We start from the raw sequence: 9,832 nt of genomic DNA on the forward strand, positions 1-9,832 counted from the left end.
CTTGAGGGCAGTATTACTCTTTGTTAGGTATGTCTGTGGCCTTTCCACTTGCTGTAGTTGTGATGTGAGGTACATACCACATGGGGCATTGTGATGAGTAGAGGGGAACACCGACCTATATTTCCCTAGATGACACACCTTTTGTGATGACACGTACCACGTAGACAGATTACAAGACTACTGTGGCACTGTGATTATCAAAGGGAAGCCTACTATCCACCTGTGTCCCATGCTCCCTTCTGACATCTTCAGTGTTGGGCAGGCTACCACCTATGTGGTAGTTACTGCGTAAGGTGTTTTGGAATGGGGTATGGCACTGTAGTATCAACACTGGTGTTCAGTCCATGCCTTGGACAACAGGCACCTGTTGCAGTACATATGATCCCGTGTCTCCCTCTCTCTCTCTCTCTCTATATATATATATATATATATATATATATCCATATCTATCCATATACATACATATACATACATATCAATACATATCTATATATATCTATATATATCTATATATAGCATATATATCAATATATATCTATATTTATCCATATATATCCATATATATATATATATATATATATATATATATATATATATATATACATATATCTATCTTTATGTGTATATATGTATATATGTATATATCTATATAGAGATCTATATATCTATAATTCTATATATCTATATATATCTATATATGTATCTACACACACACACACACACATATATATATATATATATATATATATATATATATATATATATATATACACACATTTAAACATCCATTGCTGTACATATAGCTGTACATATAGGCACATATACTGCCCACCTTTCATGGTGGGGATGTCAGTTATGCAACAGTTGTGAGACATACGGTTATGTAATACTATTGCACAATGTTGTGCAGAATGCATTCTGCTGTCCTCAGGCCATATAGCTGTAGCAGGCCTCACTGCCTGTAGCTCAGTCCCACAGCGTTTAATCACCACATGACATATACCGGCACTGCTTGCTGTCTGCAATGCCACACACTACAACCTACATACATATGTGCACATAGCAGCCTTCAACAACATACATATGTCCAGCCTTCACTAACAGTTGCAGTATGTCCCTTGCCCTCTGCAAATGTGCATGTACATACAGATACAGACTGCTGCGACATATGGATGATTCACAGTATGTATAGTACCCTTCAGACACATCTTTTGGATGTCAGCAAATACATATCTGTTACATACCTTACCTTTGTATTCCTTACCTCCGTCTGTTGTAGGTGTTGGGTTTTTTTTTTTTTTTTTTTTTTTTTGGTTTCCTCTGTGTGTTTGTGTTTCTTTTCAGTGTCTGTCTCCTACTGCCTGTTTGTATCCATCTGTCTGTCTGTCTGTCTCTGTCTGTCTTTCTCGCTCCCAGTTGGTGCAATGATATTATTGCATGTGTGGACAGCAGATACAGGCTGCTTTTCTAGGTATCTGCACATGTGCATGTGATGGCCTCTGCACCAATTGGTGCCCACCATTTAGTAATTGCATGCAGCCTGCTGTGTGGTAATAGCAGTTCTCACTGTGATTTCAGGACACTGCTATAAAATGATAGGTTAGGTAAGCGTAGCCCTTTCAGTTTTGTAAGGTGGGGACCATGCTTGTTTGCTGTGGACACTGTTGTCTCAGTCAGAAGGTTGGTATATGTCTCATATCTGAAGCTGGGTTGTAGCCAGTGAAATGCATGTTGTACTGAAACCTGACTGTTGCTTCTTCCAGTACACTCTTCTCAGTGTGTAGGTTTACTCACACCTCCTAATGCTAACACTGGATACATGGGAGTATGTACTTTATTTTCAAATTAGAGAATTAACTGGCATACAACAGTAGTTATTGCAATGTATTCCTATGGCTTTCCTATTTTCCTTTTACATTCACTCACTGTAATGCATGTTATATTTCTTTCAGCACCAAGTTATTGTATATCTGCTGTGGCTTAGTGGTACATCATGCAGACTGGTGAGTCCAAGGTGTGGGGTTTGAGACTGACAAGGGTATTTTATTTTGCTGCTGAGCAATACAATGGCCCTGTCATACTGAGTGACTAAGGCACTTTTAAGCAGTTGTAAGCAGGTTTGCGTGATTTATTTTAGCAATACTAAGCTAAGCTTGGCTTAGCTTATCATATCTTAGCAATGCTAAGCTAAGCGCACACATGCGCACACTGGTGCAAACCCGCTTACTACTGTTTACAAGTGCTCACTCCCGCTAATCCTTGCACTCATTTCTTTGAAAGAAAAGTAAATGGGGAGATAGGAATGTGGTGATAAAGGGTGCACAAAGAGGGGAAGACAGTAGGGAAACCAGCTCGGGATGTACAGGATGGGTGTGGAGAAGGTCCATAGCTGCCCATTTCTTTACCAGCAACAGCTGTGCATACGCAATACATTAGGAAGGATATTTGAAACCTTCCACCCCTGAGAGAGGGGTGAGGACAACTAAGTATGTTGTACTATCAATTATAAATATCAGGCACATGCACTGTTTGTGAACTGCTATACTGTCATTAGTATGTTACTCACTTCTGAACAGTTTGTCGTTTGTTTGTATTGACATTAGCACAGTCTGCTCTGGACAACTGGACATATTTCACTACTGTGTATGCCTACCTACACCCTTGGTTGTGCCTGACTACACGGGTATATAGTACCTTTGGGTAGGGGTGCAGAACTGCAGAGTGCATTATTTATTATTGTGTGATGTTTATCTTGCTGAACATGCAGAGTTGCAGTGTACCTGTAAGTATATAAAGGCTAGTAATCTGTCTGAGTAGCTCCCACCTGTGGACATATCCAGATGGTAGACAGAGGTTAGCCTAGTATTCATTGACTGTGCACCACACCAGTCTTTTCAGCACCTGAACAATGGCATTGATAGCAGTACATGGCTACATCCTTTGATATTTCTGTGTTGTACTCCTACATAAGGGCATGCTTGTGGAATTCATTCTACAGCTATTTGCAGTGTGTGTAACAGCAGACAGGCTGATATGCCTGTGTGTTTCTGACTCTTCAGATACTCTCACGTATATATTTGAACAGCCTCAGGGAAAGGTACATATCAGTGGGATACACCTGTGATATATTTCAGATATTTTGCAGTTGTGACTTTGGGGGATTCTGAGCATATGTATTACTACACCTTTTCTGACGTGCAAGCAGTGTCTACTCTCACTTATTGACATTTATCATTAAGTGGGATTCCCCACCTTTCTGCCTACTGTTACTACATTTCACAGGGAATCTGAGGGGCACAGCTAACATCTGTTTGCAAATCAGGGACATCCCTGTAAACCAGTCACAGTAGGGAGGTCTGGCCTCTGACCTATTCAAATATGCCAGTGTTTGTCCTGCTCTGATACTGTGTGGGGTTTGTAAGGTGCTACTGTAACATTATTCCCTACTAGCATGGTTGGTTCTCTTTTCACAGTCATGTCATGCAATTCCACAACACTTGCTGGTTAAGGGCCACAGAACATGATTTGTGTTATGCCATTCCTATTCTTCCTTTACATTCACTCATTGTAATGCATGATATATTTCTTTCAGCACCAAGTTACTGTATATCTGCTGTGGTGTAGTGGTACTTCATGCAGACTGGTGAGCCCAAGGTCTGAGGTTCGAGACTGACAGGTGTATTTTATTTTCCTGCTGAGCAATACAAGGGCCCTGTCATACAGAGTGACTAAGGCACTTTTAAGCAGTTGTAAGCGGGTTTGAGTGATGCTTAGCGATGCTTAGCTAAGCGCACACATGCGCACACTTGCTTAAACCCGCTTACTACTGCTTAAAAGTGCTTACTCCCGCTAACCCCCGCACTAATTTCTTTGAAAGAAAAGAAAATGGAGAGATAGGAAAGTGGTGAAAAAGGGGGCACAAAGAGGGAAAGACAGTAGGGAAACCAGCTGGGATGTGCAGGAAGGGTGTAGGGAAGGCCCATAGCTGCCCATTTCTTTATCAGCAACAGCTGTGCATATGTTCGTAATTTGGTGTGAAATTTGCAACCTTCCACCCCTGAGAGAGGGGTGAGGACAACAGAGTATGTTGTACTGACAATTATAATTATCAGTTTACATGTCTGGCGGAAATGTGTGTGAAATGGGCAGCTATGTATGCGGCGTAATTTTTTTGTGAGAACAGATTGCCCTTTTTTTTAATTTTTTTTTCAGGTGAGAGTGGAATGTGAGGTAGGGGATGTAGGTATATTTGGGGAGGTAGGTTGGGGAGGTAAACAGACAAGACAAAGAAGACGCATACAGGGGCGGAATTTGACACATGGAGTGGGTGAACACAATTGATGGGGAAGGTTGTTTGGAAATCGCAAGCCCATGAGTCCACAGATGGTAACAGTGGAACTGAGATCCCCACCCATGGGCAGTCACCACTGCACCTTCAAAGCCCCGAGGATGGCTGTGCTGGGGGCTGAGTAGGACGGGCAGGCTCACCCGAGAGACACGCCACTCTTGCCTCAAGCTGGCATAGGGGATCAGCGACTGAATGCTGGATCTCCCTACGCACCACAGCCCGGACCCTTCGAAGGGTGACAGGTGGCCCTTCTTCACCCACGCTTGCACGGGGGGGACAAGCCCCATCCCCTGCAGTGCTTCCACCCGAAGGTGGCACAGGACCAATGGAGGAGGGGAGCCCAGGCTGGGCACCGGAGCTGCTGGTGCCAGGTGCACTCGCCAACTGAGGAGGGACAGGTGGGTCCGCTGGGACCGGCCTTCCCATACGTTCTGTGATTAGGTGTGTTTAATTACAACATAAACAACTGCATTCCAGATTAGTTGTAACAGCATGCAGTAATATTCCCATTAACCCAACACACCAAGGTTCCAACAGTTGAACAGCAAGCATAACACATGCATATATTGGACGACAGTGGATATTCCAACAGCATGCAGGGATGTTTGGTAGCAACTGGCCACCATGAACGTGGTGTTTGAACAGGGCACATGCATCAACATGAATGCAAATATTTATAAAACAATAGGACATATGCCCCAACAAATATTTAAGATTACACATACCCATTGAGTGTGGAACTGCATGGTTTATGCACAAACAGTAGGTGTAGAAAAAAACTCAGTTAACATCTTATAAACACTTTTACTCTACACTACATTCCTAGTGACTGCAAGTGTATATTCCCTACATGTGTTATTACACTTGCCACCATGCATTACGTTTTGTAGTGGGTTTGGCTATTTCAATATATTCTTGACCTATATCTGACATACTAACTGTCCAAGATGCAGATGTTACTGCTACATATTTCATGGTTGCATTTATATTTCTTTATCTACATATCTGGATGTTTTCACATGACATTTTCACTTCAATTTGTACAGAACCCTGCATTTATTGAAGCACACTCACATTTCTGGGGAACATATTAGCATGCTACTTGTGTGCCAGATTTACTTATGCATGCCAGCCAGTAACTGACTGTTGAGGACTGTATATATGCTTCACAGCTACTAGCACTTCCATCACCCACTTTAGATGGGACTGCAGACCTCTGGGTTGCCAGCACTTTCTAACACAGTACTATTTGTATAATGCAAGGGTACAACAACATTTCAAAATAAGTTGCACACACACACTCCAGGTTTTAAACCTTTATTACTGATATTACACACTTTTCCACAGGCTCACTCCTTTATTTGTTATAACAGTGCATATGGCAGACATATTCAAGACATGTTATACCTTTATTAATGGGTCAGAACACACTTTTTCAGGCTCAGTCACTTATTTTATATGACAGTACCTGCAGAGATTTTATTCTAGACATATGTTACCTTTCTTAATGGGTTACTATGCTCTTTTTCTAGCTCTATGAATTTTCGTATAACAGTACATACAGAGGACTTATTCAGGCCATTTTATGGTTGTATTATTGTACTACAACACTTTATTTCATGCTCTCTCCCCTATTTTATATAACAAAACATGCAAAATAATCACTAACCTGCCTGGTGCCGCAGCTTTTGCAGCCTATCAGCATAGGCTTGCTGATTCGCAGCACGGTCACCTTCAGCTGTGAAGTAAATGAAGGGATATTGAGACATACCTATCTGTTATACAAACTCAATTATCAATTCTTACATACTGCATTCCATGGCTACATACTCAGTCGTGGGGCATCCTGCATCCCACTGGCCTCCTGGATCAATTGGTTCAAGCGGTCCTGCTTCCGTCTCTCTCTTCAGGTCTGCATGGTGGTGACGGACCTGCTCACTGGTGCGAGGAAAGCCTGTGACACTGGTGAGGTCATGAGCTAACTGGTTCCAAGCCTCAGCCTTGTATTCCGTCCCTTGGAACTGGCCCTGCAGGAGTCTGGACTCATGACGGTGGACATGGAGCCAAACCATGTATTTCAACTCCTCGATGCCCCAACTCTGCGCTCGGAAGCATGAACCCTCTACTGCACCTGCCATTCTGACTGCAAATGTGAGCTACAATCAGTTATGGTGAGTATTTCTGCCTATAGGGCTTAAATATGCCGCATTTCCCCGCACTTTTTTGTGATTGGCCATTTTTGAGAATTCTAAGCTGACTGTAGACCTGTTTAGTAATGGTTAATCTACCATTTCTTAGTATATGTATGCTAATAGTGGCTGATTCTCCTAAGTTGTCATGGCTTAGTGGTTCTGTACTTTGATTATGATGCACAGGGTCCTGGGTTCGAACCTTGTCATTCTTTTATTTTAATACTGTCTAGACAGGCTAGGGGGTGTGGCTGTGTTTAAGCAACTTAGCTCTACGTTGCTCCCTGGTGCCCTACGGTGCCCTGGTTGGCATGGCGCGCACGTCTGCACAAACACATTGCGCTGAGTAAAGCGCTTTTAAACTTTGGGCAACTCTGTTGCGCTGGGTAAAGCGCTATTAAACTATGGGCAACTCTGTTTAGCTGGGTAAAGTGCTATTAAACTATGGGCACCTCTGTTTAGCTTGGTAAAGCACTATTAAACTATGGACACCTCTGTTTAGCTGGGTAAAGCGCTGCTTAACGGCAGGCTATTATATATCTGGATCCTTTAAAAATATATATTTTGTTCACTGATACATTGGCCGTTTCACTGTTTTTAATAATATTTTAATCATATATGTCTGGTATTTCAAATACTGATTTAAAACATAAATAAGAAGGGGAGTGGTGGGACTCGAACTGTGAATGCCTCCTCTTTGTACATACGCTCTACCATTACGCTATTGCAATTTGGTGTGATTTGCATAAATATTCTTTCTTATGCTCTTCCATGTTGGAATTGCTAACTATAGCTAAGCAATGGGCACATCCGCGCACACACGCGCAAATATGGGCAGCTATATCGTGGATTTAAAAAAAATATATATATTTTACTTTTTAAAACTGTGATGGGAGTTTACAGTGTCAGGGAGTGTGGTGTTGGGTGCAAGTACATTTGAGCGAACTCGCTCTTGTGTGTTGACATTTTGCTTTTACTACACTTGCAGGGGCGTGGACATTTAGACTGCCCGGCAGTTGGACACGCCCCCTGCTTTCATACTTGGTCCATGTAAGAGTTACGGTTGAATCAGTGTGCCCTCATGAATATTCATGGCACGCTGACATCATACCGTTCAACTGCAGCCTCCGAGTAAGACTTATTAAGTCTTACACGGAGGATTCGTGAATCTGGGGGATTGTCTATAATTCAAATTTTAACATCAGTTGGAGTTTAAGTATATCATTACCAATTCAGGATACCCTCATTCAACTAGATAGGTGAGAAGAACTATTCAGGTAATGAAAATTAAAAAAGGGTCAGGAATAGCATTTGGGAATTGAGATATTAAAGTTCTGGACTAGAGAAATATTGCACTTTAGAATCTTAACTATCACCAGCTTAATTATTAAAGAATAGATGTCTACAAGTATACTAATGACAAACAATCAAGGCAAACTAAAACAAATGCAATACTGCAAGAAGAAAAAAATAAAGATGAAATGTTATTATGAAAAGCTTTGCACAAAATTACCAGAATTTCAGACAGGTCAAGAAAGTAAGACTGCAGCAATCTTGACAGTATGAAGATTTAGTTATTAGTCAAGCAGCTAAACCAAGATCCTGCATGGTTTAAAAATGATCAGTTACACAGAAGACCCAATGCCATTTACTTAAGGCCAGAATAGTTTGTTCAGACAGGTAGAAAGATGTACTAGGGAACCACGGAAAAGTAATCTTACATAAATAAAATATGTTGTTGTGCTTTCACCTGTATTCTGGGGTGACGCACCATTTTTTTCTCCTCAGGCCTTTTCCTCACCCATGAACCCCACTTCATAGTAACACAGGCTCTGTCGTAATAGGCACTCTTCTGGAATGCTTGAACTATACTTCTCAGACTGAAACTGTCATATCAGTGGAGGGTTCCAGCTGCATTTTTGAATTATTTGAATTGCACGATATAGCAATACAGAAGTAACACTCAGCATTTTAAAATAATTCTGAAAAACAATGTTTAATTATCCACAGGGACACTTCTGTCAACAATGCCTTGTTTTATACTACCAACATCAGCTTCTGGTTTACAGTAGTATAGCAGCAATAATAATTCACAGGGATACTTAATATAGTTTACAAAGCTTCTTTATTAGTATCCAAGTAGGCTGAGGATAGGGAAAGCAAAGTCTCATCAATAAAAAAGGGGAGTACCAGCGTAACAACTCCTGTACTTAACCTAAGAGTACAGGATGTCCTGAGATAGCTAAGAAGAAACAAAAAAAAAAAAAAAAAAAAAAAAACAAATTCACTAGTTAATCAGACTGTTAGAAACAATAATTAAAATGTCAGTGTACTCAGCTCAAGTGTGTGCGTGCAAGTGCTGGTCTGATGAACTACTACCACCCCTCAGTTTCAAGTGAACATAAAAATCAAATAAGGACATCTACAGAAGGTACCTTGTCCACTCACCGCTACCCTCAAAAAAATGTCCAGAACAGGTGCTGAAATGCATGACTCATTTAGGTTCCACTGACCTACCTGCCTACTATTCAGAACAAAAAGATGCTTTTTTCCTCCAACTATTGGCACACCAAACAGGTGACCAGATATACACCGCCTCCCTACTGCTACAACTCTTCAAAAGAAGACCAAATAAAATGTGATCAGATACATTGGGATCCTGAAATATAAGTACCAATCAGATCATGTCACTGAACCCTGAACAATATCCTCCTTCCTCACATTTTAGGTACAAAAAAATGTTATTCTTGTAAATTGTAGCAAACTGATTGCTACAAATGTAATAAGAAGTGGTTACAGTTTATACCACATACAGTGTTCCAGCACTCAGATTTTACTCTAGAAAAATTTGATTTTTTTATACCTTTTAACTGTAGCAAGTAGATGCTACAGACAGTTAGACTACACACCCACACAACACTAAAACACTCTGATTTTAGAAACAAAAACAAGAAGGAAAACATTTTTTTTTTACTTTTAAACTGCAGCAACAGATTGCTACAATTTAGATAACACATGGAGCACTACAGCTCTAAGGTTTGACTGCAAATGCAATACCAGGTTTTAAAAGCTGGTATGTATTAAGAAGTGATTGGGATTAGCCACTCTTGCCTCCCAACACTTTGTACCTGGGGCAGTTGCACCTCTTGCCTTGCCCTAGCTATGCTACTGATATCTATCTATTTACTTATCTATAGATAGAAAGATATGTGTGTGTGTGTCTATATATGTATATAAATATAAACATATATATAAATACGTGGGTCTGCTGCATATTACTGAATGCCATTTCTTC

The 9,832-nt window shown here is 40.8% G+C and overlaps 1 protein-coding gene across 1 annotated transcript in view; it reads right to left on the bottom strand.

The window, feature by feature from the left end:
• Nucleotides 1-9,832, bottom strand: part of CARMIL3 (capping protein regulator and myosin 1 linker 3) — a 3,552,770-nt gene that overhangs the window by 795,913 nt on the left and 2,747,025 nt on the right. The window lies entirely within an intron of this gene.

The sequence above is a fragment of the Protopterus annectens genome, chromosome 16.part0, assembly GCF_019279795.1.
Source record: "Protopterus annectens isolate FY-2018-M chromosome 16.part0, PAN1.0, whole genome shotgun sequence".
NCBI classification, from domain to species: Eukaryota; Metazoa; Chordata; order Ceratodontiformes; family Protopteridae; genus Protopterus; species Protopterus annectens.